The following is a 27,687-nucleotide window of genomic DNA, read 5'->3' as shown; positions in this document are numbered from 1 at the left end:
ACAGGTCAGCTCCCAGTGCAGCCGCACCAGTCGCACTGCCCTAAAGCCGGCCTTGTCGCCACCAGAAACCTCTGGAGAGTCTGATGCACAATCGTTACTTCTGCTGCGTTGTCTAGGAGCACTCTCACTTAAGTCCCGTTCTGCAGAAGTATCCGTAGCTGACACACCACGTTTAGAAAGTCCTGCTACTTTCTTCTTTTTTAATTGTGTTTTTGAATCCGAACCTTTTTTTCCTACTTTACGCTGATTCCAGTCTCTCTTTTCTTTGATACTGAGTTTGACCCTTTCCCACTGTCAGTTCATTGTCAGAATCCTGAAAAAAACAGGACGCGCACCTATCAGAATATTGATACCATTCTGGCTTTTTAATCTTGTCACGGCCCCTTCAAATTGTAACCACCCCTACTACAGCCCTGGAATACAGGAGATCCAGTCCTTCTTTTCTCTTTACCACTTTGTTTTTTCTTACTTTCTGTTACAGGCTTTCCCTTAATAGAACTCTCAGCATCTCCTTTGGGTTTTAAATGGGGTTCAAGGGATCATGAAGACAATTTGTGATGACCCACAGCAGTGTAGACGTCCAAGATTATTATATGTAGTTCCCATTCAGGATCCCGAACTGGACTCATAGCCAAAGCCGACCAGGGCCATTTTCTGCCCTGGTGGTGCCCGGTGCGATAGTCTATTCTGTCGCCCCCCTATGACCTCCTCCTCCTCGGATTTCCTCACTATCACCCACAAAAGTGCCCCATATCTCTCCATAACCCCTCTCGCACATACATTTCATTTGTTTTAAAGCTCTGGTAAAGGCTGGCTTTACTAATCCGCTCTGCTATCCACATAAAATACAGATCTGTTCTTTGCAGCAGGCATATTACCCTCTGACCTACTTTATGGAGTCAAAACTGTCACTAGACAAAACTCTGATCTCTCTCTCTAGCAAGAACATTTAATCACAAGAGTTATCTTGACATTTTTATCACTGCCTGAAAGATGTACACGCAAGGAAATCTGGAGCAGGTGCATTTAAATCTTACGGTATTGCTAAACACAGCGCCCACCCCGCAGGTCAGAGTCCAGTGCAGCTGCACCAGTCGCACTGCCCTAAAGCCGACCCAGAGGCCGACGCTTCTCCTTAATTTTGCTTAAGATGATCGAGGAGATGGTAGCAAAATTGCCCATTAATTTCATTCCTAAATCCAGAGCTGGTGCAGCTCTGTGTTCATTTTGTACTTGTTTTAATACTTCTGGGAGAACTTCCAATGAAGGTGTGCCATGCATGTTGGTATGGATCAGGGGTCTCCAACCTTTTCTGTGATGAGAGCTACTTCGGATTAGTGAAAATCGCTGTGAGCAATTGAAGACCAAGTAACTTGCACAGTGTTAACAGACACTTCCTCGCCCAGCTTCATAGACTTTAAACGTAATGTCCTTGGAGCCTGATACTACGGTTAAAGTAAAATAGGGCTGCCATGTGCATCAGTGAGTGCATGGTCTGTTTGGAATATATGGACATGTGTGTGAATGAATGGGATATATGTGTATGGGTGACTCAGAGCCTGTGTCATATGTACTTGAGGCTCAGGACATACTTTTCGCCATATGTGACACTGTTTTCACTACATGTATAATACAAACATACAACCATGTTTTTTAACTGGGAGAAAATCAAAGTGCCGAAAAATGTTCCTGCAAAAATGTCCATAATAAGGAACATTTTTCTGCACTTTACATTTCTCCCATTTATAAAAACTGGCTGTATTTTTCAGTTATAAATATGGCTGCGTATCTACCAGCCACAGAGAGCAAGATGCCTGCAGTGTGTAAATGCAACGCTTTGAAATGGGAGGTTTTCAACGGAAGAGTTAACTTTATGTTTATATGCATTACATAAAACTCATCATTTTAACTCTCTCCCATGTCAACGTTTATTTACAAACAGCAGGCACATTGCTCCCAATGGCCTGTAGACATGGTGCCATATTTATGACAGGAAAATACAGTCATTTGTTTAAATGTGAGGACTTTAAAGTGAAGAAACATGCTTCATAAAACATTAGGACTTAATTGGCTTAATTTAAAGTAGAGAAAAACATTAAGACAATGTTTCATAGAAACATTTTTCTTCACTTTAAATTTCTCCCATTTAAAACAAAATGACTATATTTTTCAGTTATAAACATGGCACTGTGTCTACCAGTCACTGGCAGCAAGATGCCTGCTGTTTGAAAATGTGATACTTTGAAAAGGGAGAAAATTGAAATGAAGAATTAACTTATTCTTAAGTTAACTCTTCATTGAAATTTTCTGTCATTTAAAATCATTTAGAAATATAATTGTGTTCTCATGCTCCAATACTGAGTTGAGAAGGACTTTTATTTAAGAGTTAAATGCTTCAGTGCTTCAGTTCTGAACCGCTGTGACCCACATGGGTCATAAACCTGAGTAGAGCACTGCTCATTATCAGGCTCTGCTATCTGCAGCCTGATAATAATGTAAAATAAACATAGCCTTTCCTTAACTTTAAAAGGAAAATGCAACACTCATAGCAGTTCTTAGTTAAAAATGAACCCAAGGCTGGGAGCTACTCTGATGTTTTCTGCAATCTACTGGTAGCTTGTGATGGACTGGTTGGAGACACCTGGTATAGATGCATGCAAAGATGCATTTCCAGATGTTACACTCCCCTTCTCTGGCACCATTCCCAGTGGAGACACATAGTTAAAGTTCTGTGCTTATCTTTGGGTGTAGTATGAGGAAAGACCACTTCCAGCTGGTTTGTCTTGCGAGCAATCCAGACGGCAATTTTATCACATTTAAGGGGCTTCTTCACCATAATAGCATTTATAGTAAGAGGTCTGATTGCCTACATTGTAAGATGTCCCTGTACTAGTGGTCTTGTCAGAGATGTCCTAGTATTCATAGTTTGTAATACATCTTGAATATGCTTTCAATATAGGAAAACAGTACAGTTAAGAATCCATACCACATTTGCAAGGGAAAGAGTCTCAGGACTTGGAAATGGTGTATATCTATCTAAAACTGGCCATGTAGCTTCTTTATTACTCAGGGGGGGGCAAGCTTTTGTTTCTGACTGTGCACGGTAACTCATTAGCATTCCAGTTCTGATGTTCTAGGTAAGTCAAAGGGATTTACAAGTACTGGTATGCTCTATAATGGGAAGGCAGTGCTGCAGCTTTGTGAGCATGGAATTGTCAAGAGGTTTCATCAATAGCCTCAACTCCAACCATGAATAAAATGGTTTAAATACATGTGCTGCATGTGCAGCTACTACAAATATAACTGCTGTTCTTGTATCAGGGATGCTTTGATTCTTGAGATGTTGTGTAACTGCCTCTCAGTAATTTACTCCTATTAAGAAAGTATCCACCATTTGAATAGAAAATGGATTCAAAACGTTATGGCTAAAAGAGTTTATTTCAGCATGCTAATTCTGTTGCTTAGCACATGAAACATAACTACACAGAATATGATTAAAAAAGCACTGAGGCATGTGATCAACAATGAGAATAATATGAACATTTCAAACATAGTAAGAAATTAATTTATCAACGTAGCAACCTAACATCCTAAACCCCGCCTTCTATGTGCTACACCATGGGTACTCACAAACTTTTTCTCAGGGGCCAAATTTACAGTGTGGTTTGTGGCCGAGGGCCGCAACGGTGGGGGCGGGGTCAGAGGGGGAGGGGAGGGGTTAAAGCAAAAAACAATTGTGACCATGAGGTTGAACACAGGTCCCTGCAGCAGACGCCTTCGTCCACTGAGCCACCAGACCCAGCATACACAGATCTCTCTCTCCCCCTCCTCCCCCCTTCCTCCCCCTCTCCTCCTCTCCCTCCTTCCCGCTCCTTCTCCCTGTCTCTCTCCCCATGTCTCTCTCCCTCCGTCGCCCTCCCGTCTTCTGTCTCCCTCCCTCCTTCTGTCTCCCTCCTCCTTCTGTCTCCCTCTGCCTTCTGTCTCCCTCCTCCCCCTCTGTCGCCCTCCCTCTGTCGCCCTCCCTCTGTCGCCCTCCCTCTGTTGCCCTCCTCCCTCTGTCTGCCTCCTCCCTCTGTCTGCCTCCTCCCTCTGTCTCCCTCTCTGTCTCCCCCTCTGTCTCCCTCTCCTTCCCTCTGTCTCCCTCCCTCTCTCTGTCACCCTCCGTCTCCCTCCCTGTCTCCCTCCCTCCCTGTCCCTCTCCCTCCCTCTCCCTCCCTCCGTCTCCCTCCCTCCGTCTCCCTCCCTCCATCTCCCTCCCTCCCTCTCACTCCCTCCTTCTGTCTCCCTCCCTCTCCCTCCCTCCCTTTGTCTCCCTCCCTCTCCCTCCCTCCATCTCCCTCCGTCTCCCTCCCTCCGTCTCCCTCCCTCTCCCTCTGTCTCTCTCCCTTTCCCTCTGTCTCTCTCCCTCTGGCTCTCTCCCTCTGTCTCCCGCTGTCTCCCTCTCCCTCCCTCCCTCCCTCTGTCACCCTCCGTCTCCCTCCCTGTCTCCCTCTGTCTCTCTCCCTCTGTCTCTCTCCCTCTGTCTCCCTCTGTCTCCCTCCGTCTCCCTCCGACTCCCTCTCCCTCCCTCCCTCCCTCCATCTCCCTCCCTCCATCTCCCTCCCTCTGTCTCCCTCCCTCCCTCTCTCTCTCTCTCTCTGTCTCCCTCCCTCTATCTCTCCCTGTCTTCCTGTCTCTCTCCCTCCCTCTCCCTCCCTCTGCCCCCCTCCCTCTCCTTCTGTCTCTCTCCCTCTGTCTCCCTCTCCCCCCTCCCTCTGTCACTCTCCGTCTCCCTCCCTCTGTCTCCCTCCCTCTGTCTCCCTCCCTTTGTCTCCCTCCCTCCGTCTTCCTCCCTCCGTCTCCCTCTCTGCCTCCCGCTCTGCCTCTCCCGGTCTCCCTTCCTCTGTCTCCCTCCCTCTGTCTCCCCAGACTGCACCTCTCTGTCTCCCTCTCTCTGTCACCCTCTGTCAACCTCTGTCTCCCTCCCTCTCCCTCTGTCTCCCTCTCCCTCCCTCCGTCACCCTCTGTCATCTCACCCCGTGTGTGTGTCAGCCCTCAGCTCGGGCTGAGACAGCTTCCCAGCGCGCACACACACACACACAGCCGCACTGAGACAGCTTCCCAGCACTCACACACAGCCTGCACCCGAGTACTTCACAGGTCTTTAAAAGACCATTTACATGTTAATAAAGCTTTGTTGTATTTCACCTCTTAGGCCCCTGAATCTCCACTTTGACAATCACTGGAATCCCCCGGCCCCCACAGAGCAGAGTCTCAGAGTCCGGGCTGCTAACACTATTTTTTAAAATATAAAAAACACATGTAGGATGTCTGCAAGGTCCGCGGGCTGCCAAGAAAGGCTTGCCGGGCTGCTGGCGGCCCGCGGGCCGTACTATGAGTAACCCTGTGCTACACTATGAGAGCATGGAGTAGATTAACCTGGGTCTAGAGTTTCTTGGAGGATGACAAATTGCATACCCGTTCACAGCAAATTGCTGTGATTATCAGGGCTGGAAGTGAGTCTTATCACAAAAGAAAAAGACACACAAAAGCTGTGCTTAGGTCTTCTCCTCTCAGTGTGTTATCAGCATTCAGCATGGGACTGGAGGCTGCAGCAGCACGTCAATCTGGCAAGTACTGTCGGGAAAATCTCGGCCATCTGTTGCCATAATCAAGAGCACTGACCTCTCCGATTTGATGTTGATTTCAGAGGCTCCTTTCCAAGAGTTGATAATGTTTTGATGACCAGTTCTGAGTGGCGGTGGGACCTGGAAGAGTAGAGCGTTACAGACACGGGACTTTGGTTTGCAAAACTTTCTGATACATTCACCAGTGAGCACATGTGTGGAGCCCTCATCGTCTTCAGGAAGGAAACATTGTACCCCTAATGTAGTTTCCACAATTTCTCCTTGACCCATTTATAGAATGTGGATCAAAGGGATTTGTCTAAAGACAAAGGTTTCCCATTGGAGAAAATAAGATTAATCAACAATGTGCTTTCATATATTTCTAACTTGCGTGTTTGAGATGACTGTTCGGCTCTATTATGCATACAGCACACCTATCAATCTACAAATTACATAGAATTCTAGGCATGCTCTGACAGGATTTGGTCAATCCCCCAAATTAGGAAATTTACATAAATGAGAGGCTTAGGTCTAAGATTAGTAGATGAGTGTCATGATGTACGAATCTCTGTTGCAAACTAGGATGTGCACACGGCACCCCTACTGGATTGCGAACACTGATGCAATTTGTACTATGATCCGTGTACAAAGAGGAGGCAAACTGTCTATTCAGACAGGGTCACAAAATGGCCTGTCTAATGAATATTATTATTAGGCAAGTCACTATTTCTAAACCCAAACATCTCTGCAGGTCCATGCAGCATCCTCCCCAGCCCAGAAGCATTTAACAGACAATGCCACACACAGAGCACTGGTTTGCACATCTTTATTCTTCAGCATGCAACCATTAACTGAAAGCACTGCGTCACAAACTTTATTAACCACACCCAGTCGCACCCACCAGATTACATAATACTTATAAGGAGTCTGTCAAAGACCACTAGAGTCCTCATACACATAAAAATAGGACACAATATCTATATATATATATTTTTTTTTTTTATCCAACAAACGCCAAACCTTCTCAAGCATGCAGTATAAAGAGCGCTCCAATGCGTACAGGAGAAATGCCTCTGATGAAATGGGACGTTGGCCACAGAAACGTGTCAGGCAATACAACGAACTTGGATGGCTGGGGCGGGCTGAACCGTGATGTCAAATGGCAGACGCACTGTCGAGTGCATCTTGAGAAGCTTCAGCGTTTGTTGGAATATATATATATATATATATATATATATATATATATATATATATATATATATATATATATTACCTACTGGCGGTCGCCAGTAGGTAGTTATAGTTAGGACCCTCTTACCATAGGAAATCCGCAACATTCTATTTTGAATAACTTTGGCGCCGGTCGACGAATCCTCGCCAAATTTTCAAAATAGGTGGTGCGCTACGCTCCGCTCCTACCCTGAAATATATATATAAATATATAAATATATATATATATATATATATATAAAAATATATAGAAATATATATTACCTACTGGCAGTCGCCAGTAGCTAGTTATAGTTAGGACCTATTTTCCATCGGAAATCCGCAACATTCTATTTGGAATAACGTTGGCGCCGATTGACGAATCTTCGCAAAATTTTCCAAACTTTTGGCTAGCTCCGGTACGCTCCTATCCTGAAAAGTTCACGGTGATTCGACAAGCGGGGGCTGAGAAAAAAGGGGGGTTCCAAAACGCATTTTCCCCATGCATTTTCCCATAGGACGCAGCTACAGCCCGAACTGCTGAACGGAATTACACCAAATTTGGCAAAGAGGTAGTCCTCAGTTCAGACTTGTGCCTTTTGCTTAAATGGTGCAAATCCGTTCAGTAGTTCCTGAGAAAATTATAGTTAAAAAGATAGATATATCTGGGCGGAGCCTAACCACACATCTCATTGTGAGATCTGATTGGCTGTCAGTACTTCATCCAAGAAGTGTTGGCAGCCATCTTGGGACCAATACACATGATAGCGCCTCATTAAAAAGCATTGCAGTTAATAGAAGGTTTTAAGACTTTAGTTACATTATAAATCATTTGTTGATGGTACCATTCTCATTTTAGGAATTGTGGTGTGTTCTAAGGTGATTTTACCATGTGAAAAAGCCTTCTGCTGTGATATCATGAATCATGTTTGAGAGAAAACTATTTTTTCATGCTTTTCCCACAGAGGTTTGGAAGGTGATCTATAAGCTAAACTGAGAGCATATTTTCTGTAAATTCACATTATCTTTCTCAGTCATGTGATAATGAAGTCTGACATTCTCAATAAAACATGTACATCCAACAAGGGCAGAGACTGTCAGTTGATTCCTTTGTCTTCTACTGCAGCTTCCCAGAGTGTTCCAAAGAACAACTAGAGCGCTAACAGTCCTACTTATGACAAACGTATGGCACACCTGAAGCCATCTTGATTGGAATACAGTGGTAACTCTTAAAACATTTAATTTAAAAAGGAACAAAATGAGGGGGTTCATTTTGCAATAGAAAGTATGATTAGTGCTGCAGAAAGAAACATTAGGGCACATTTTGAGTGACTTCTATTTCATTAAAAAATTCTGACATGCAGACTGAAACATGCACTTTCAATACCAGCAGCAGACTTCCCTGGTGAGCAGTAGCTTTACTACAGTGATCTAATAAGCAACTAGAGTGCTAACATTCTGAAGTTATGGCAAATGTGTGACACATCTGAATGCCTTCTTGATGGAATCAAAGTAAAAAACTGAAAGTATTTCCTACTGAGGAGACTGTAGTAAATGAGGAAATTAGGACACTTCATAACAAATAAGTCTCCCAAAATGGCCACCAGAGACAAAAGAGCACAAATGTAGCACAAATATCACCCAGATGTAGCCCAAGTATAGCCCAATGACAGAATGTCCCAGAGTGTTCTAACGAAACACTAGAGCGCTAACAGTCTTACTTATGACAAAAGTATGGCACATCTGAAGCCATCTTGATTGGAATACAGTGGTAACTCTTAAAACATTTAATTTAAAAAGGAACAAAATGAGGGGGTTCATTTTGCAATAGAAAGTATGATTAGTGCTGCAGAAAGAAACATTAGGGCACATTTTGAGTGACTTCTATTTCATTAAAAAATTCTGACATGCAGACTGAAACATGCACTTTCAATACCAGCAGCAGACTTCCCTGGTGAGCAGTAGCTTTACTACAGTGATCTAATAAGCAACTAGAGTGCTAACATTCTGAATTTATGGCAAATGTGTGACACATCTGAATGCCTTCTTGATGGAATCAAAGTAAAAAACTGAAAGTATTTCCTACTGAGGAGACTGTAGTAAATGAGGAAATTAGGACACTTCATAACAAATAAGTCTCCCAAAATGGCCACCAGAGACAAAAGAGCCCAAATGTAGCACAAATATCACCCAGATGTAGCTCAAGTATAGCCCAATGACAGAATGTCCCAGAGTGTTCTAACGAAACACTAGGGCGCTAACAGTCTTACTTATGACAAAAGTATGGCACATCTGAAGCCATCTTGATTGGAATAAAGTGGTAACACTTAAAACATTTAATTTACAAAGGAACCAAATGAGGGGGTTCATTTTGCCATAGAAATTATGATTAGTGCTGCAGAAAGAAAAATTAGGGCACATTTTGACTTCTCAAATCTTCTTCTATTTCATAAAACAATTCTGACATGCAGACTGAAACATGCACTTTGAATACCAGCAGCAGACTTCCCTGGTTAGCAGTAGCTTTACTACAGTGATCTAATGAGCAACTAGAGTGCTAACATTCAGAATTTATGGCAAATGTGTGACATATCTGAATACCTTCTTGATGGAATCAAAGTAAAAAACTGAAAGCATTTCCTACTGAGGAGACTGCAGTAAATGAGGAAATTAGGAAACTTCATAACAAATAAATTTCCCAAGATGGCCACCAGAAACAAAAGAGCCCAAATGCAGCACAAATATCACCCAGATGTAGCCCACATGTAGCCCAATGACAGAAGTGTGCAAAACACTTATTTTTTGTGTATTTGCAGTTTTATATAGTGCAGACTTGTCAGGTATTGGAGTACTTTACATGAGCATTGGTTACATCAAATTCATTTTGATTGTAGACATGGGGAGATTAAGTGATTTGACCAGAATCAAGGAATGTTGAGCTGAAGCAGAAACTCCAACCTGGTTCCCCTGTTGCAAAGTCTGCAGCTCTGGAAGTAACACCACATCCTCTCCCCTAAGTGCAACATTTAATCAAGTGGTCAACTGGATAAAAAAACATAAAGATTACAAATAATTTAAAGGTTCTTTGTCGCTATTTGAAAACTCAGTATATATGTCCTCATTTTAGTTTTTTAAAGCACTAACCATAATTTTGATGCAAATAAGACCCTCTCATATATGTAATTTCTAAAGGAAATGCTCTTGGTATTACAGTTTTGATTACATCAAGATGACGTCAGGCGTTCCACACTTTTGTAATAAATATAGAATGTTAGCAATCTAGTTGTTCATTGGGATACTGTTGAGAGGCAGAGGCCAGGGGCACAGACTCTGAAAATTGAAGGCAGGTAGGAGAGTGCAGAGGCAACAATTTGACCACACTGGGCAGGCAGGAAGGGCAGTGGCAGCACAACAGACTATGGAGGGCAGTGGAAAGGGGGGCAGGGGCAACAAACCAACAATACAGGACTGGCGAGAGAGGCTGTGGCAATATAATAGACCATTGTGGGCAGAAGGAAGAGGCAGTGGTAGTACAACCAAACATGCCAACAGACCCGTTTCAGCCAGGAAACGTCCAATGTTTTTAAGCTCAAATGGGCTTTCTTTGATCTGTCTCCTGTCTACAATCTCCTCTTTTTCAATGTAACTCAAAGAGGAAAATCAATACCCCAGTTTTTTTTTCAAAATCTCCCTCTTACGAAGTTCAAAATGTTCGCAAGTATGGTACATTGGATCATGGTAGGCAGGAGGAATTGGGGTAGGGACATGGAGCCGGATAACAGAGGACAGGAGGGACATGGAGAGGTGCACCAAACTAACCCTACAGGGCAGGCATCAGGGTTTGCAGCAGCACAATACACCACACAGGGCATGCGGGACGGGAGTGCAGCACACCAATCCATAGAAAGCAATAGGGAGGGGACAGGACCATGCACATGGACAACAGAGAACAGAGGGAAAAGAGGCAATGGTAGCTAGCTGACCATAATGGACAGACAGGAGAGAAAGCTGCAGCATAACAGGCCATAAAGGGCAGGAGGGACAGATCAGGGGCATTACAATGGAACAGACAAGCCAGGAGGGAGGGAATAGGGGTCTGCACATGGAAACAGAGGGCTGGGGGCACGGGGGCAGGGCAGGATCAGCAAGATGACCATGGCGGTCAGGCAGGATGGGCACTAGAACCAAGATACACCATCGAGAGCAACAGTGAGACTATGATGGCATACACACAGACCATGGTGGGAAGGTGGGAGGGGGTCAGGGGCAGCTAGCTGACCACACAGGGAAGGTGGGAGGGGCCATGGCAGCACAGAAGACCATGCATGGCAAGCGGGAGGGTTAGTGGCAGCACAATGGCTATGATGGGCAAGAAGGAGGGTGCAGGGGCATGCACAAAGGACCATAGTGGATAGAAGGGAGGGTCAGGACCTGGGCACAGACAAGAGAGTTCAGGGGAAGGGGCCTCACAACAGACTGCGCGGGTCAGGCAGGAGGAGCAATTGATTATTGATTGATTATTTTTTCTTTTTCATGAACTGTCATTCTGCAAATGAATTGATTACTTGTCTGCTTTCATGAATTGTTATTTTACAAATGAATTGATAAAGTTTTCAAGTCTGTCTTCTAACTTTGTAGACAGACGATCAGTTTGCACAGAGCTTCAATGTCCATTGTAACCCAGGAAATGCTTAAATGGTCACTGCCACTTCCGGGTCTTTGTATGACTTTTTGACAAAGACCGTGCTGTCGAAACGCATCAAGTCAATAAATACTAACAACTCCTGAATCAAAATCCTGAGTGCGACTCTTCTTGCGTTCTGGCAGCACGAGATTAATGCAAATATTACAGCGGGTCGAGCGGCCGCCTGTTGTAAATTAAGGCAGAATGTGATTAAGCATTTACTGAAAACATTAATACTTTCCCTTGCGATCATGTTTTCTTCGTTATGTTGACCGAAGTCCGGACTCCATTTTGTATTGACATGCTGCCATGTGTTCGTCACGAGGAGAGTCCGACCTCTGTGTTAGTTGCTCTTGTAATCTGCCTAGTAACAGTTTATAAATAGCTCTCTCCTGTCCGTCTGGCGCATGCCCAGACTTGACCACATCTGTTATAATCAGCTTTGCTTGACCATGTGCTTTCGCGGGCTCAAGGAGTGTGTTGGCTCCGCCCATGTATTGATTCAGTATCGAGAATGACCATAAATGGTAATGTTCTTCGGCCTCATGTTGTATCCACCCACTTATGAGCCCCTCTGTTGTGTATAAAAGGGGACTGAGTACGAATGTTCTTTGTGCTACTCCATGCAATACTGAAGAGTGTTGTGTGGATTGTAGGACCACCCTTAAGGGTTAATAAACGTTGTTTTTGTACTTTGCAGTTTCCGTGCCAACTTCCTTATAGATTCCGTTACAGGAGAGCGAACCCTTGTGTCCTGCGGGCCTAGCTGGGGCCTGTATTCATCAATTGGCGCCCGTCACGTGGGGCTCATCGGCGACTCGGATGCTCGAAGGACTGGTCGCGACGAAGGTGAGGAGTTTGGCCGGGGACGTGATCACTGCCAGCGGCGTCTTAGCCCTGGCATCCCGAGGTTTTTCTTCCTTCCCTTCCGAGCTGACCGTCTGGGTGGCGCCGGTCATCGACTGAGACCTCTTCTGTCGGTCCTGCCGTGAGAGCCGTTTGGGCGATTGTGGAGCTTGGCAGTTGGAATCTGGACTCTTGATTGGTAAGAACCGTTGTACGGTACTTGCTCCGAGTTTTTGAAGCCTGGGTTGGCTATTTGAGTTTGATTGATGATGACTAGTCATATTTTGAATTTGTCTTTGTGAAAATATATGCGTTGCAACACATATAGGCAGGTAATGTGGAGAAATTTCTCCAGGAGCTGTGTAAACTTTGAACGGCGCAACGATTAAGTGCCATTTTTCTTTCTAATATTGCATTTTTTGCATTATTCCTAGCATGCCTGCTTTTAGCGCACTCCGTAAGTGGTGCTGCTGTTTTGGAAACCGGTTGAACCTCGAGGAATCTGCTCCAGCTCCCCCAGAGGGGACTCCTAGTAGGGATATGTATGTGAAGCATGGTCTTTCTTCCATAATGTACAGCACGCTATGGAGGAAATACACGAGGAAGGATCCTGAGTTGCGATGGCCTTTGTATGGATCGTTTGATATACGTAAGATTGAGTATGTGGAACAGTGTATGTGTAAGCGACGTGCTCGTCAGGATATGTTTGAGTGTGTGCGATTATGGGTGAAGGAAGTGCGTGAGCGAGAAAAGCGTGAGAAAGCGCTGTTTGATAAAGAGCAACGGAAGAATGACCATGTGCGAGCGCAGGAAGCGAAGCGTCGGGAGGACAAAGAGCACACGGACAGACAAGAGAAAGAGCGTAGGCTACAGGTCTCGGGTCAATATGTTGTTCGCCAGCCACTTTATCCTGTCCTTAATAATCCTGATGATGATTTTTATTTACTAGATCGCTCTCCGCCCCCTTATGTTGGCGCATCTGCTCCGCGGCCGCAAGATTCTGGCCCGGCTTCGGGTAAGGTAGACACACGGTCCATGTTATCGGCCGAGCATATGGCTGAGCTTCGGAAACTTTCCCTCCGTGCACTTAAGGGCAAGATGTCTAAGGAGGACTTGTTCCATACTTGGGGGTCGTGGCAAGATAGAGAGAGGGTGTATTTTCTGTCTCATTTCGCGGATGAAGTAATTGCTGCTTTCCGAAAATATTCTAGTGTCCTTGAGCCTGACGAAGTGTCTTCGGATGCCGGAGCATTACGTAATGGTGTTTTTTCTCCCCCTAAGGCTCCTGAGGCGGCTCGGCGGCTGTTCGCTTTGCGGGACGAGGTGCTGGCCCTTAGAGAGAGAGCACGTCAACAAACGGAGGAGGAGAAGCAGTCGGATTCGTCTGCAGCAGGGGGCCACCCATCCGCCTCCCAGTCAGATAAGGATGACATAGTGCATGCTAAACCAATGCGAGAGGCGGCGCCTTTGTATGTTCCTCCTAAGGGAGCAGGGACTAGCTCGGATATTAACTCCGCCAATGCAAGGGGATATTTCGTATATAATTGGGTTTATACTCCATGGCATAGGGCCGATGTTATGGCGTTAAAGAATGCATTGCCTGACCCCCGCAAGAATCCAGCTGCCTTCTATGAAGAAGTCGAGGGGGCCTTGAATTCTTGCATTATGACCTTAGCGGATATAGACCTGTTCTTTGGCCTTATCCTACCGCCGGATACGTGGCGCTCTGTCCGAAAGGTAGATGATGCGGTTGCCTTCAAGGCTCGGTGGTCTGACCTTGAGGATGAGGATAGGGAACGGAAGCCCGCACAGAAACCACCCCAGAATATTTTAGATCTCCCTGCGGCGATTGTGGCTAAGTTGAAGACGATTATCCCCCCTAAAAAGATTGACTGGAATATGTTAGCTGCATGTAAACAGAAAGTTGACGAGTCCGTTGCAGATTTCTTCACGCGCTTTGAAGAAACGTTTCATGATTTTAGTGGCCAGTCGCTTACTGACGACACGGGCCGCCACCTTTTCGCGGACAAATATGTGGCTAATCTGCTACCGGCAGTTGCAGCCCGGTTAAAAGCGAGCGAGAGTTCCTGGTCCTCCGCGACGCCGACGGCCCTTCTGACTATCGCTCAGTATTATGAGCGTCAGGAGCACGAGGCGAAGGGCCAGGAAGAGAAGAAATCGAAAGACCTCAAGACTAAGGTGATGTTAGCACAAGTATATGGCCCGCCCCGACGGGGTAATAATAGAGGAAGGGGCGGATCTTATGGTCCCCCTCCGGGCCGATCTGATTTGAATAGGAACCAGTGTGCATATTGCAAGCAATTGGGCCATTGGGCCAGGGATTGCCCAGTGTTGCGTGCTTCACGTCAGGGGCATACTCCGGGTGGCCCGAGAGGTAGAGGGGGTTCCTCGAACTTTAGAGGGAATTCTAATGACAATGCCCGTTTCGATACTGCTGGGCAGCACCGAGATAGCTCAAATGTTTTCGATCGCCAGCACCAGTATCATGTATCGGACATCGATCGATCGGGATATCACGATTCTCAACATGCATAGGAATGCGTTGGATGGGGGTCTGAATCAGTTGAGGTGCCGGTCGATCAGACGGGTCCTTATGTATCGGCTGAGGTTTTAGGTTCTACTGATCAGTTCCTAGTAGATACAGGAGCGACTCGTAGTGCATTGTCTAGGTACTTGGTTCCGGGGGCTCCCCCATCCGGCTCAGTGGTTACATCGGTAGGGTTTGACGGTACACTTTCCCGAAGCCCTCTTTCACAGCCCCTTACATTTAAGGTTGATTCTTTTTCTGCGCCCTGTCCGTTTCTGCTTGCTCCGTATACACCGGATAACATTATGGGCCTTGATATGTTAAAGTACTTTAGGGCTACAATCCGCTGCTCCCCTGAGGGTGTGAGGGTGATCTTAAACGACAACTATCCCAGGTCTGGGCGGATGTGTACGATATCAGAAGATGCATTGTTGGCTACCCTCCCCCGAGCTTTATGGGCGACTTCGGACACAGATGTGGGACAAATGGTGATTCCTCCGGTCCACATTAGTGTCCAGGAGGGGGCGGTGTTACCACGCCTCCCGCAGTATCGTATTTCCCAGGAGGGCAAGGAGGCTCTCATACAGATTGTGCAAGACTTGATCGCAGTAGGGGTGGTGGAAGAAGTTCCCTATAATATCTGTAACAGTCCGATTCTCCCAATTTTGAAAAAGGACACGGATGCAAAGGTCTATCGGTTCATAATTGATTTGAGGGAGGTAAACAAGATCGTGATACCTCAGTACCCGGTGGTTTCCGATATCACGACGTTGCTTACCTTGGTCCCGCCTATGGCGACCATGTTTTCAGTGATTGATTTGAAGAATGCCTTCTTTTCCATTCCCATTCACCCTGATAGCCGATTTCTTTTTGGGTTCACATTAAACAATAGATCTTATCGTTTTTGTAGAATTCCCCAAGGCTATACAGAAAGCCCTAGTATTTACAGTCAGGCTTTGAAACGACAGTTGGATTCCTTTGTTTTACTTGAGGGGGTCGCCCTCATCCAATATGTCGATGACATCCTGTTGGCGGCTGACACCCTGGAGTTGTGCGAGAAAAGCACGCTTGCCTTACTTTCCTTTTTAGCCTCCCACAATCATAAAGTATCTAGGAAGAAATTGCAATTCTGTAGACCAAAGGTGACTTATTTGGGTCACCTTTTGTCTAAGGAGGGGCGTGCACTCACGCCAGATCGTATTCAAGTAATTTTGGACACACCGAGACCATCCACGCAGAAGGATGTGCGTGCATTTTTGGGCCTTGTTTCTTTTTGTAGACAGTGGATATTGGGGTTTTCACACATAGCTAAGCCATTACTAGCTCTTTTGACAAAAGACACGCCTATCCCAATCCCTTGGTCAGATGAGTGTGATGCTGCTTTTCAGCAACTGCGACAGGCCCTTTGTTCAGCACCAGTGTTAGGGACCCCTGATTATACAAAACCCTTTTCGTTGTATGTGCATGAGAAAGATGGATGTGCATTATCAGTCTTAGTGCAGATGCACGGCGATAAGCAGCGCCCTTGTGCATATTTTTCGGCTGTACTTGATCCTGTCGCCCGAGCATTACCAGGGTGTTTTCGCTCGGTAGCGGCGACAGCTGTGTCAATACGCCAAAGTGAAGGAATTGTGTTGTCCCATAAATTGTTGGTGTTAGTTCCCCATGCTGTGGATGCCCTGCTCAATCAAACAAAGACGCAGCATTTGACCAGTGCCCGCTTAACGGGATATGAGTTGACGCTTTTGGCTCCTCATATTACGTTGAAAAGGTGCGTAACGTTAAACCCGGCCACATTGTTGCCATACCCCGAGACCCAGCCTGAGGCGCAGAAAGCGCATGATTGTATTCTTGTGACTGAGGAACAAACAAAGGGTCGTATTGATCTCCAGGATACGCCCTTTTCAGAGGTAGATGGAGAGTTGTGGGTAGACGGATCATGCCTGAAGCTACCAGATGGTACGACTTCAGCAGCGTATGCAATTACCACATTACACACGATAGTGGAGACAGCACGCATACCACAGAAATCAGCTCAAGCAGCGGAACTGATAGCATTAACACGAGCATGTGAGCTCAGTACAGGATTATGTGTGAATGTTTATACAGATAGCCGCTATGCCTTCGGAGTAGCGCATGACTTCGGCCTACTCTGGAAGGAGAGAGGGTTTTTAACGTCACATGGAGTACAGATAATGCATGGAGAGTTAGTTCATAATCTTTTAACTGCATTGACATACCCAAAGAAAATTGCTATCGTTAAGTGTAGCGCCCATAGGAAAGTGGTTGATAAAGTTGGAGAAGGGAATGCGTTAGCGGATCGAGTAGCACGGGAGACTGCGATGCAGCCCGGCGCTACTGCCATGTATGTAGTAAAGTCACAGGTGGAGAGATGGCGTGATGCGAAGGAGGAAGTGCGAGAAATGCAAAGGACCGCTTCTGACAAAGAGCGGAAACAATGGGCTAGCGAGGGAGAACTGGACGATGAGGGTTGCTGGAGAAATAAACAGATGGATAGATGGAAATTACCCACGGCTTTTGTACAACCTATGGTTCAAATGGCACATGGGCTAGCACATGTTGGAGCTTCCGCAATTGTGAAATTGCTTACCCAAGTCTGGGAGCATCCAGAGATTGCTAGCACGGCAAAGAGGGTGGTGCAGACCTGTATGATCTGTCTGAAGTATAACCCAGGGAAAGGCACTCGAACTCCAGCAGGAGGATTTGCGACACCTACTGCACCCTTTGAGGTTCTACAGATGGATTACATCCAGCTTGAGCGCTGTAACAATTTGAAGTATGTTCTAGTAGTGGTTTGCGCTTTCAGCAAATGGGTTGAGGCGTACCCTACGAAAGACAATACTGCAATGACCACGGCGAAGCTACTGCTAAAAGAGTTTTTCCCTCGATACGGCGTCTGTAGACTTCTGTGGAGTGATAATGGCCCTCACTTTGTAGCGGATGTTATAAAGTATGTCTTGAAGGGCCTAGGCATCACTCAGAAGTTTCATGCCGTGTTTCACCCCCAGTCTGCCGGACTAGTCGAGAAGTATAATGGTACACTGAAGCTTAAGATAGCCAAAATCCAAGCTTCAACGTCTTTGACTTGGCCAGACGCCCTGCCACTGGCGTTATTGTCAATTAGGTCAGTGCCACACTCTCGAACCGGCCTTACGCCATACGAAATAGTATTCGGACGCCCAATGAACATTTGGGGTCCACCAAGGCCTAAGGCTGTGTATGATGTACCTTGTGTAATGATGAGCGATTATCTGGCACAGTTAACGGATAACTTGGTTTCTATTCATCAACAGGTCCGAGAGGCGCTCCCTGATCGGTCTACCGGCGAAGGACATGGTCTCCGGCCTGGAGATCATGTTATGGTGAAGGTCTTCGACAGAACGAACAGTTTGGAGCCGAGATGGGTCGGACCTGAGCAAGTCCTCCTTGCAACGAGGACGGCAGTGCGAGTCTCGAACAGGAAGAATTGGATCCATTCCTTACACTGTCGAAAGGTACCGCCCGGATTGGTGGAGTCTGCCGTGCTGACCGATCAACGAGAAATCCTAGCAGCAGAGACAGGCCGTGCTGCGGAGCCGAACGACACTGAGGAGCTCTTTCTGGACCACACGACTTCTGGAGGAAGGCGATATCATCTTCGACCAAGGAAGTAAGGTTTCCAGTACCGGGACATACTGTCAGAACGGCCCTTGGGTTAGTGAAACGGAGAGCCGATGAGGCAAGGGGGGGGGATCAGCCCTGCATTAGTGTAGTGACACCCGTCTTGGCCCGCTGGTGAAGAAATCAACCACTGCCCAAGGGGAAGAGTTCTGACAGACTTTTTAGTTTCAGGAAGATACCAGGGTATTGTTTCTTTTGACATGGAGAAGAAGAAAATCCTTTGTGCGTTGGGGTTCATGCTAACAGTAGCTGTTGTTGGGATAACCACATGGTTTGTGGAGGAGGTAACTCCTGCTCGGAAAACACTTGTGTTGACAACTCCGGTGCCTGAGGAGCACTACTTTTATACAGTACCGTATCAAGAGTTGAAGCATCGACAATCTTACTTGAACAACACTTTCATCCAGATGCTGCATCACACCCACGTTGCTACGAACGCTACGAACTGTTGGATATGTGGGATGATGCCAGCCCATCAGAAGAAAGGAGGTACGCCATTCATACCACTTCCTTTTTCTCATAATGGCTCTTGTAGAGCATGGTACACTTTGTTGTTTGCCACTCGGAAACCGACAGTGGGACGATTGCTTTTCAGACTCAATAAAGAATGTCATCAGGACAAGAATGGGTATCCACAAGCGAACGGGACAATTTGGGAATGGGAAGAGTACCGACCGGACAATGAATCCATTCCCTATATCTTCACGAACACCAGAGACACTGTGGGGAAGGACAAATTCGTAATCCAAGTAGCACAAGCTCAAGCGGACCTGTGTGTCCAGAGTGTGGGTTTTATCCCTGTTGGTGTTAGTGATTGTATAACTGTACTGAATATTGACGGGTTGAATAACAGTACCTTCCTAGCGTCCCATAATACCTACTTTGTGTGTGGAAATAAAGGTTATTACCGTTTGCCGGCTGGGTGGTCTGGGGTATGCTATGTATCATTCCTATTACCTCCTGTATTCCTAGCACCCGCGTCATATCATAAGGATTTGAAACTTTTAAATAATGTGACTGTAAATAGATACAAACGTACTCTATCAATTGATGATGTGGATCAGACCGATACCAGCTTGCAACAGTATATTGATTTTAACTTAGGACTGTTTTTCTTTGTTGGAGCCGCTTTGAATAGTAGGAAGATCCGAAGATTAACAAGAGTGGTAGAAGCTGTGACCAATCAGACTGCCGCTGCTCTTGGGAATCTTACGGAAGAGTTACAAATAACTAGGATTGTTGCGTTGCAGAATCGTATGGTATTAGATGTAATGCTAGCTGATCGAGGAGGAGCCTGTAAGATTATTGGAAGTAGCTGCTGTGTGTTCATCCCTGATCATACGCCATCCGTTTATAACGCCATTAACAAGCTGCATAAAATAGCAGCTGAAATCCACACAGAAAACGGCGCTTGGTCCTTTTCTGGATGGTTTTGGGCGTTGGTTACTGCCTGGGGATGGAAGGTCTTAACTGGTCTCTGTATTATTATAACAATTCTGTTCCTTTTCTGTATGTGTATTCAATGTGGACCATTGTGCTGTTCTGTATGCATTTCATTCTGCATTCCAGATAAGAAAGCTGTTGCCGATGTTGCTCATCAAAAGGGTCTAGCTAAAGAGGTTAAAGGAATGATGATAATTGACATATATGATGATTATTCTTGGAAACCGGATGTCTTCAGTAAATGCTGAAAGGGTCGTCTGTTGTAAATTAAGGCAGAATGTGATTAAGCATTTACTGAAAACATTAATACTTTCCCTTGCGATCATGTTTTCTTCGTTATGTTGACCGAAGTCCGGACTCCATTTTGTATTGACATGCTGCCATGTGTTCGTCACGAGGAGAGTCCGACCTCTGTGTTAGTTGCTCTTGTAATCTGCCTAGTAACAGTTTATAAATAGCTCTCTCCTGTCCGTCTGGCGCATGCCCAGACTTGACCACATCTGTTATAATCAGCTTTGCTTGACCATGTGCTTTCGCGGGCTCAAGGAGTGTGTTGGCTCCGCCCATGTATTGATTCAGTATCGAGAATGACCATAAATGGTAATGTTCTTCGGCCTCATGTTGTATCCACCCACTTATGAGCCCCTCTGTTGTGTATAAAAGGGGACTGAGTACGAATGTTCTTTGTGCTACTCCATGCAATACTGAAGAGTGTTGTGTGGATTGTAGGACCACCCTTAAGGGTTAATAAACGTTGTTTTTGTACTTTGCAGTTTCCGTGCCAACTTCCTTATAGATTCCGTTACAGGAGAGCGAACCCTTGTGTCCTGCGGGCCTAGCTGGGGCCTGTATTCATCACGCCTGTCGGTACCTACCCCATCCCTTGGAAGTAATCGGACGCAAGGCTCGACATATATATATATATATAGTGCGAGTGCCGGTTCCTTAATCATAAAAGGTTGGGGAAAATATTATATATATATATATATATATATATATATATATATATATATATATATATATAAAATATTATATATATATATATATATAAAAAATATTTTCCCCAACCTTTTATGATTAAGGAACCGGCACTCGTAGTCATGGGTGTTCTCCTGCTTATTGCATAGTCTGCATCACACACACGAACATCGTGATGTTTGTGTGTGTGATGCAGCCTATGCAATAAACAGGAGAACACCCATGACTACAAGTGCCGGTTGCTTAATCATAAAAGGTTGGGGAAAATATTTTTCACATCTACAGCACTAGCAGTAGCGCCAACTCTTTTACACCACCAGCGATCTGGCAGCACGCCAGTTTACCTCAATTTGGATTTCTGATATATATATATATAAACACATTACAACTCCTTGATGAGTAGTCGAGGTGCTTGCACCAGTCTTTCAGATCTAGTTGTATGAGATAGGAGAGGGGCGTCTTCATCTGGCATCTCTGGAAAAGAGTCTGATGCTTGACTTGGGCCCTCAGGTGGTCTTGCCTTAATCATGAGGTCTGGAGCTGACAAACATCGAGGCAAAGGCTTAAAGTGTGACAAGTCTCTGGCAATGGATTTTCCAAGTCGTTGGGCAGTTACTATATGTCCACTGCTTGCCACAACTCTTAGGGGCAGATTTACAAGCCCCTTGCGCCACTTTTGCATCACTTTTAACATAGGAAAAGTGATGCAAAAGTGGCGCAAGGGGCTTGTAAATCTGCCCCTTAGTGTTCAGTATCAAATTGAGTGTCCATCTCGCGTGTCCACTTTTGCTTGACGAGAACTCTTCATTTTGCATTTGCGAGAGGTATCAGTGACACAAATCTTGTCAGGGTCTATTGACTGGCTGGTGGTCCATTGGGGTATCTTTGCTTCAAGAACTCTCCCAAACAGCAAGGTGGCAGGACTTTTTCCTGTCATGGAATGAGGAGGGGAACGGTAGGCTCGAAGGGGTAGGCTTAAAGCAGACTTTAGGTTAATGCCTTCCAGTACAGCACGTTGAACCACCCTTTTCAGAGTACTCATAAATCGTTCAACCACACCATTTGCTGTGGCCAGAGAGGTGACCTTTTCTGCTTTTTGATGTTCAAAAGATTAAGAAAGTCTTTGTACTCTCTGCTATTAAAGGGTGGGTTGTTGTAAGATTTGAACACCCTGTGTTGTAAAAAAGCCACCCAGACTCTCAATGACTCTCTGTCATCGGTGGTTGCTGATAAGTCCTCCACCAGAGGAAAACGTGAGTACTCATCAACAACTACCATTATTGAGAGGTCTGAAGAAATCAACCACAATCCTCTCCCAAGCTTGCTTAGGTATATCAAACATGTTCAACGGGTCCTGAGCCATTTTGGGAGAAGGCAGTTGCAAAGATGACAAGCTTTCAGCTCCCTTTTGACTCATTTTTCAAGATGCGGGAACCACACTCGATCCCTGAGGGCTCTTTTGGTTGTGGCAAGGCACAATGTCTTTCGTGTGCTAGTTCAATAACTTGTTCCCTCAAGTTTTTAGGGATAACTATTCTTGTACCTCTTAGTATATCACAATCATGTGTAACAGAAAGTTCTTTATGAATTTTTGAATTTCTGGTATTCAACATCACATGTAAGATTTAGAGTGTGCTTTCTCAATTTTTGTGTTGTAATGATTTCCTTAAGCTTAAGCATGTCTTTGTCAGTATTAGTAGCCGTCAGAATTCTTCAATGTAAAGAGCTACAGGTGCACTTGACTTTACTGTGAAATTGATTTAGGCCTCAGGCACTTAGGACAATGGGCTATGATGCTGTATCAGCAGTCATGAAAAATAGTCTGCAGGGTTTTGATCTTTCCCTGGTTTTTGCACGATAGTGTAATCATATTCCTTCAGACACAACCCCCACCTCTTGATCCGAGGGGGCATCTTGGCTTTCAGATATCCGAAGATGGTGAGCAACACTTGATGATCTGTGACAAAAGGGTAATGCTTTCCGTACAGACACATGTGGAGGTGTTTACATGCCCACACTGCAGCTAAGCTTTCTTTCTCCGGTCGAGAAGGAGCATGTTCAGTCTGAGATAGACTCCAGATAGCATTGGCCACAATGTGTCTCTTAGCACCGGGCTGTCCATTGTGTTAGGCAACGATTGCTCCAAACCCCACTGGGTTGATATACACCACAATCTCTGTATACAATTTCGGATCAAAGTAAGCTATTTCAGGTGCATTTTCAATTGCATGTTTTACTTTCTTGAAACTTCGCTCACATTCAGATGACTATTCAAACAGAACATCTCGCACTGTTCGTTCTGTTAAAGGGGCACTCACAGTGGCAAAATCGCAAATGTACCTAGAGCAGTAGCTGGCCATGCCTTAAAAGGATGGCAGAATGATCACATTTACTGGAGGAAAATCAGTGACAATGCTTTTACCTTTTCAGGGTCAGGAGTCATTGCCTTTTCAGAGAAAATATGCCCAAAGAATTTAAGACTATTTGTGAAATTCACGTTTCTCAGCATTTAGCATTAGACCTGCATAAGTGAACAGTTTCGGGAAGCCCAAAACACCAGTATATCATCACTGTAGTTAAAAGCACATGTGACAGGCTGAATTACTTGACGAAGGACATCTTGAAAGATTTCTGTAGCTGACGACACACCAAAACTGAGTCTTTTAAATCTGAATAAACCAACATGTGTTGAAAAAGTAGTAATGTACCTACAGTTTTTTTCTAGTTCAAGTTTATGGTAACCTTTGTACAGATCAAAGTGGGAGAAGACTTTGGCACCATTCCGCTGTATGATCATGTCTACAATGTGTGAACCTGGATGCCTTTCTCTTTCATTTGCTTTTTTGGCCTGTCGCATTTGACCACAAATGCACACAGAACATCAAATTTCCTTTTTAGGCACTGCCACAATGGGTGAAACTCACGGTGTTGGACCAGTAGAGAGCTCGATGATGTCTTGCTTTAGCAGTGTTTCTTGTTTTTTCTTAATGACTTCCTGTAAGTGAAAAGCAATTTGATGGGGTTGCTATGCAACAGGGCGAATATCTTTATTAATGTGAAGCTATACCTTCATTGTCTTACATTTCCCAGTTCCATGAAACAATGTCGAGAATTGGCTCCCTTTTTCAGAATGGGTATTTAGCTGTAGTTAATAGGGATCAGTCCCATGTCAGCAGCAGTTTTAAAACGTAATAAGCATGCACTCAATAGAGTACTTAGGAGGACATGAATTGTCACTTGCACTGTTGTTTTCTTGTGCTGCATGGTCGCCACAAAGGATCCTTTGATCTGTAGTAGTGTAGAAGCTGCCTAGGTGTACACCTTTGCTCTCAACAGTGTGAAACGTGGTATTGGAGACAGTTCCTCGTACTTTTCTGTCAGCATGATGTTTATTTATGAACCACGGTCTATAATTAAAGTAGAAGGGCAACCATTCACCTTCAGCATGATTCTAGGACAATGTCCAAAGGAACTTTGTTGCTATATGTGGTGATTCAATTCAGATTTGTGTTTGTCTTGCAAGTGGCCAGCCCTACATGCGCACGTTGGTCTGTGAATGACATCACCATCGCACATCAATTTTCCTCACTTTCACTTGATGGCATCAACGAACCGTTGGGAGATGAATTTGATAATGATCAACTTTGTTTCATTTCCACTTGCCTGAGTTGATATTGCCATTTGGCTTTGTTAATGTGTCTAGAGTGCTTCTGGAACTTTCTGGGGTCCTTCTATATGCGTATCAACTCTCTTAGTAAACTCTTCCATCGTCTCACCAGGTTGTTGTCGTGCTTGGTTGAAAGTGTACCTTTCCAAATCGACATTCAGCATTGGATTGAAATTGCCGTCCAACTTCTTTATCACCTCTTTTACTCCATCACCTGCAAGGATCTTTAAGTATTTGATTATCCTTTTCGTCATCTGCTTCTTCTATAGAATCTATAAAGTCATCAAATGTTTCAATCTAGACAGTCCATCTGGCAACAATATCCTGCTTTTTGGCGGTATCGAAAGGAGGTGGTGGTTTCAGGAATGCGGCTGCGCTGATTTGGAGCATGTTTTGCGTTCTCCAGTTGTTCTAGTGTGTGCTGTTCAGACAGCATTTGTCCTTCTTGGCCTGGTGACACCTCTGCAAGTATCAGCCTGCTCACTAGTACTCAGGTCGTTGCGCTCGAGCTGAGGTCTGTGGGTGCCATCCTCCTTCTTCACAGTGAGTGATGATTTCATTTCTTGCACACACTCCTCACCACTCTCCACTTTATGCATTATACCTGGCTGTCACTGCCTTTAGTGCTTCCTTGTACCTGGTTGTCACTGTCTTTAGAATTACTGCTTTATAACAGTGCTGGTGTTGTGTTATGCTGTGGCACAGTATCTCTTCTTCTGGCTTTACCAGTGGATTTTTGGCAGGTTTACTGACTATGCTCCTCTGTTGGGCATTCAACTTCTTCAAAGCCCTCTCAAAAGCTGGAGTTGCACTTTGAATCCACATACGACAACTGTAGACTGCTTCTGAGGCGTATGCGGCAAGCACGAGCAGTTTGCTGTACCACGGAAAGCTCTTAGGGAGAGCAGTCTTGTATCATTGGAGGGCATGTATCCCACCCTCATCGCCAGTTGTAGCGTCCTTCCGAGCCTGGGAGCATGTCACTGACCACACCATACACAGTGCTCTGGTATGCACATCTTTATTCTTTAGCATGCAACCGTTGTGAGAAGGTGGCCTGATATATGCTGTCCACTAGTACTAGTGGGCACCTTGTATCAGTCCAAACAACCCCTTATGGTGAATTGGTTAAAGACAACCTTTATTAAAAGCTATCCTAGTGGTGGCTATGGAGAGCAGCCTTCAGGCAAAGTCTTGAAGGAATGTAAAGCAGCTTGTTTTACCAGTCTATAATCCCTTGAATGATCAAATGAAAGGACAACCACACCAGGTATATATTCAAAAGATATGTATTTAGGTTAAAACACACTCCTCTAGTCTCTTTATGAGACTGGAGTTTGAAGTACTTAAGTTACAAGTTAGCAATCAACAGTAATAGCACAAATACACGTTTGGGCCCAAGGGGCGTACCAAACCATATACCAGAAAAGTGGTGTAAGAACCACGACTGGAATAGACTCAAGGCCTAGAGCCTGTAGAATCGCTGGGACCCCAAGGAACCACCCAAGGTAGTGACACAGGGGACCCACGGTGCCTGTATGCAGTGTGGAAACACAACCGCGGGATCCCGTTAGCTTCTATGGGCAATGTCACGGTTAGAAATTTAAAGATTAGGGATACTTAGAATCGAGTCAGGACCAAACCCTTTAGGACTTAAGAAGTTCTAGGGCTAGCACCCACGGGAGCACTGGAGTACTCGAGTTACCTCACCCAGGGAAGCCGTGTGCATAGGTGTCTTTTGGTGTCGGGTCGCGTCGCCAATTGCAATGGAAGCATGCAAAGAACTGCTGCTGCCGTGAAGAGGAGAAGTGTCCGAAGAGATCCAAACCTGGATCTGGGATGGAAATAACCTGAAAGCAGAGGGGACAGAGTCTGGGTCACTAGCCAGTGACCGAGGGCAGGATGGACCAATGCCCACAGATGTCGGGTGCGTCACGTGAGTTGACGGGTGCCTTGACTCTTCAGCCACGAGGTCCAGGAGGTGTCGACGAAGTTCACGAGCCGAATTCGAGCTGTCCCACAAAGTCTGTTGAGTGCTGCGGTGTCAGCGACCAGAATGGACCCAACAAGCCTTGGCAACGGCAAGTCACTGGAATTCAGAGAAAGGACTGCGGTGCAGACCAGCAAGGTCTGAGGGACTCACCCAGCAAGGGTAAAGTCAGGGCATATCTGGAGCAACTAGGAAAGCCCAATTAGAAGAGGAGTTGCCCTCGTGGGGACCTGCTAGCCAACAGGCTAGTGATCGCGAAGGAGCCTCGAGCGGTCGCTCTTGAAACTGGCCCACGGGTCACTCGTGGAGTGGAGGCCAGCAATCTTCAGTGCAGGAGGTGCTCAAGGCTGGGGCTACTCGGAGCCCAAAGCACAACTTCGAGGAGGACCAGGAAGATGCTGTTGCTGCAAAAGTTCACAGTGTCCAGGGGTCACGGTTCCACGTCACCCACGATAGCCACGGGCCTCAGCTTTGCTGTTGACTCAGTATAGCCTCGGGGAAGTCTGGAAATCTACCTCTGGTGATGCAAAGACTTCGGCTTCAGCGATGCAGACCGGTCAGCTGCTTCTTTGGTGCCTTCCAAGCAGGAGAGTCACTCCTTGACCTCAAGGGAGATTTCTTCAGTCTTCTAGTCAGGATAGAATGTCGAAGGTCCAGGATATATGTTGCAGAGTTTCGTCCAGGGTAATCTAAAGTCGCAAGGACTGGGTTCCCATACTTATACTAAGTTTGGGGGTTGGACATACTCTAGGGACCCACCTATGGGAGGGTTTGGAAAGAGGGGTGGTTACACCCATTTCCTTTGTCCAGTTTCACGCCAGAGCAGGGGCAGGTAGCCCCTGCAACCGATTTGAACTAGACTATGCACAGGGACACCAAGTGTGCCCCCAGTGCAGGCCTTCAAAGCACCAGAGAGTGCTCCTGCCCAGCCCCAATACACATCTACCTGTCTGGGGAGGTGGTTACACCTCCCTTCGATAGGAAACCTATTGTCCAGGCCTCCCCTGCCGGAGTTTCGGTCAGCAGCAGGAGGCC

The sequence above is a fragment of the Triturus cristatus genome, chromosome 2_1 (genome assembly GCF_964204655.1).
Source record: "Triturus cristatus chromosome 2_1, aTriCri1.1, whole genome shotgun sequence".
NCBI lineage: Eukaryota > Metazoa > Chordata > Amphibia > Caudata > Salamandridae > Triturus > Triturus cristatus.
Note: the sequence above shows the minus strand (reverse complement) of the source record.